The sequence below is a fragment of the Pyxicephalus adspersus genome, chromosome 9 (genome assembly GCF_032062135.1).
Source record: "Pyxicephalus adspersus chromosome 9, UCB_Pads_2.0, whole genome shotgun sequence".
NCBI lineage: Eukaryota > Metazoa > Chordata > Amphibia > Anura > Pyxicephalidae > Pyxicephalus > Pyxicephalus adspersus.
Window position 1 is genome coordinate 28,342,311 of NC_092866.1, and position 3,095 is coordinate 28,345,405.

Consider the following 3,095-nt stretch of genomic DNA (forward strand, 5'->3'; position numbering starts at 1 on the left):
AGAAGGTAAATAATCTTGCACCTCAGGGCTTGGCAGATACGAATATACCATTTGCCCTAGCTGCCCTTTTCTAACTCCCTGCCCTCATGCTGCCACCATGGCTGTCAATAATTGGTCATCTTGTCCAAAAGGCTGTAGTCGTCTCTTATTGTGGTGATAGTACTTCTGCTGGGTCTGGCATCTGGCAGTTGCAGTGGGGAATAAAGAGATACCTTACGAGTTGAGGTACAGGAAAAGGCTACGCTAAGATGGTTGGACAATTTTTGTTCATATTAGAGTTTAGAGTGTGTTGGAGTTTTACCTCACTTTCAGAAGGCTTTACAAAATTTCCCAAATTTGCTGTGTAAGTGAGTGTCTACGTTTGTGGCTATCCAGTAGTCATTTCTCTGATGTCAGCAACACTGCAAAAACAAACTAGTTTACAACTTTTTTGCAAAGTTAATAAGTTATGCTTGCAAAGGTGGATGCTAAATCTGCCCCCTCTGTTGCTACTGTGATCCTCCTGCTTATCCTCAGCATAACACTTTAGATGTCTACTAGACTAATGACTCCTGCTCTTCCTTCTAATCCTAATCCTAAAATGAGGATTAAAATGAGCAGGATGACATCATAGATACTATTGATTTCCCAGCTGAAAAATGTAATTGCCTCCTCCATAAGCTTCATCATTCAAAATGTGCCCCTAATAGGCTGCCACTACCCTGGGTCAAAGAAACCTGTATTTGTGTTGTGGTAAAATCAGTTACCACTTTCCTTTGCTCCAGTAAATGGAGTATGTGGAGTAAATGGTTGGTCCACTATATGCTTTGCTGAATGCCTGCAGGTGGAAGATCACAGATGATCTTGTGGAATGGGATATCATTCTCTCTCTGCAAGGACACAAGAGCGTTTTTTGCAGAAATGGACATTGACCTTTCTTGCCATGGCAAAGACATCTTTCAAGGAAGGGCTGTTCAGAAATGTGAAATGTGGTCAAATGTGAATTTGCCCAGGCCCAGAACAGCCATAATATTGACCTTGTTGGCAGTAGCCACATGGAGGTAAAGGGGGGCAGCCAGTGTACAATTTGTTTTTGAATGTCAGAAAACAACTCTTGTTGGATAATCAAGATGGAGGGTTGCATAGCAGTGTTTGCGCTTACACATGCTGTATTGAGGAGTGAATCAATTATCCCTGACTCTTGCATTTGTGCACTAACTTAAATCTATGAAGGTGATGGAGTCACAAACTTCCCCTGAATGCTGTGTGTACTGTCAAAATAAAATTGCAATGCTGCTTGGCACTCCAATGAATTTGCTGACACACCTGCGTTTCAGATGACGGCACCACACAGTAATGCAGTACAGTACCCCGTATTGCAGTGCACTGAGAAAACATGCTTGTTTTCTGAATCTTTCTACACTGGAGTGTAGTGGCAGCCCATTTACAGTGCGAGAATATGAATCTGGTCTAATTTAAATGCGCAACAACACACCGCTGCGGTCTGCCTTGCTATAAATGAGATTTCTTTGACTAGTCACCTTCCTGCTATTCATGGCCTTTACCAGTCATTAAAAGTGGCTTTCACCATTATTAAAAGTTATTTTTGTTTTAACAAACTTACAATGTACTTCATTGCTATCTTTTTTTTTAATCCTGAAGAAGCAGAGGAAGGCAGAAGTTATGTAATATGTTTTATTAAAAAAAAACGAGTTTGCTGGAAGTCATTGCATCTAGCTCTTACCACTATGACAATGGCTACTAGTACCAGCCTGGCCACAATACACATAAAGAACATGCACACATTTCTTTGGAAAGCGTAACAGCAAATTAGGATATAAAATTTATTAAATGTTTTTTAGCATACATGCACACTTAAAGAATGTGCAAGCTCATTAAAAGATTTTATCACATACCTTAAATTGAATCTGTTAACACAAGATCCCTTGTACTTAAATTTATAACTGCTAAGATAGGGAATATACTTACATTTCCAGTGACCAGTGTATTAATATGCCTCTGTGTTTGTTTTTTGTTTTTTTGCTCCTCAATTCAAAACTGAAGTCTACAGTATGTCACCAGAGGATGGGGATAAAAGATACCACCCATCCAAAGAAAATACTTGCAGCAGCTAGGGAGTAGCAAATCTGTGATGTTTCAAGACAAAATGTTTCCTCTTCCTTTTAAAACCATGCTTTTAGATTCTGTTTGCCAGAATTCTGTGCTGACAGGGTAACTTTGAAGTGTATGACAACCTAAAAAACGTAAAGAGACCCTCTACAGTTCCATACTTATGAAGTTTATAAAACTTCAGCCCACAATATTTACATCCTATCACCCTCAATCTTTTCAAAACTCACTTGTGTGCAGGAGAACCCAACAAACATCCAGGGTTATCCCCGAGGGTCTATGGCTTTGACAGGAAGCCACATAAAAACCATGTGATATTCTACTTCATTTTTGCATTATCTTGCATTGGCGATTTGCTCATCTGCTTTTTACTTTTACGTGTCCATTAACCATAGGTAGTGTTGGTTGATAGTGTGTGAATATCACCCAATAAATAGAGCTGCAGTGTTAAAACTTTTAAATGCCTTCTCTTTGCAGGTTTGTAGTCTCATCTGTTGCCTCTTAATCAATATCAAGTGCACTGGTAATGTTACTTGCACAGGTGAGTTGCCACTGCTTTAGACCTACCGAAAGCCCTGGAAGAGCAATTTGAGTAAATTTTACCTAGTGTGCAGATTTTATACCTGTAGAATACTTCATAGTTTCCTTTTACATCTGCTTTTAGGTGTCGCTAGCATTGCGCACCTAGGACATATGTCCCACATCTCTTATTTGGTGCCCCAGATGCCAGGCTCTTAACTGCTTGCTAACACTTGGATTTTCTTTTAGCAGATCCCAAACACCAGCTACATCCGCAAATGCTGCCTTTCAGATCTGATGCGAGAAGCAGCTGCATTGCCGACCTGAGGGAGGTTCTAAGTTTCTCAGCTCTGATGTGTCATATGACACAGCTGCGGGGAAATCTTGGAGGGCTTCCTTCACTCCTCAGGTAAGTCAATTAGTCAAATAGCATCTGAAAGAAATGTGTATGTAGAACCAAACCTTGC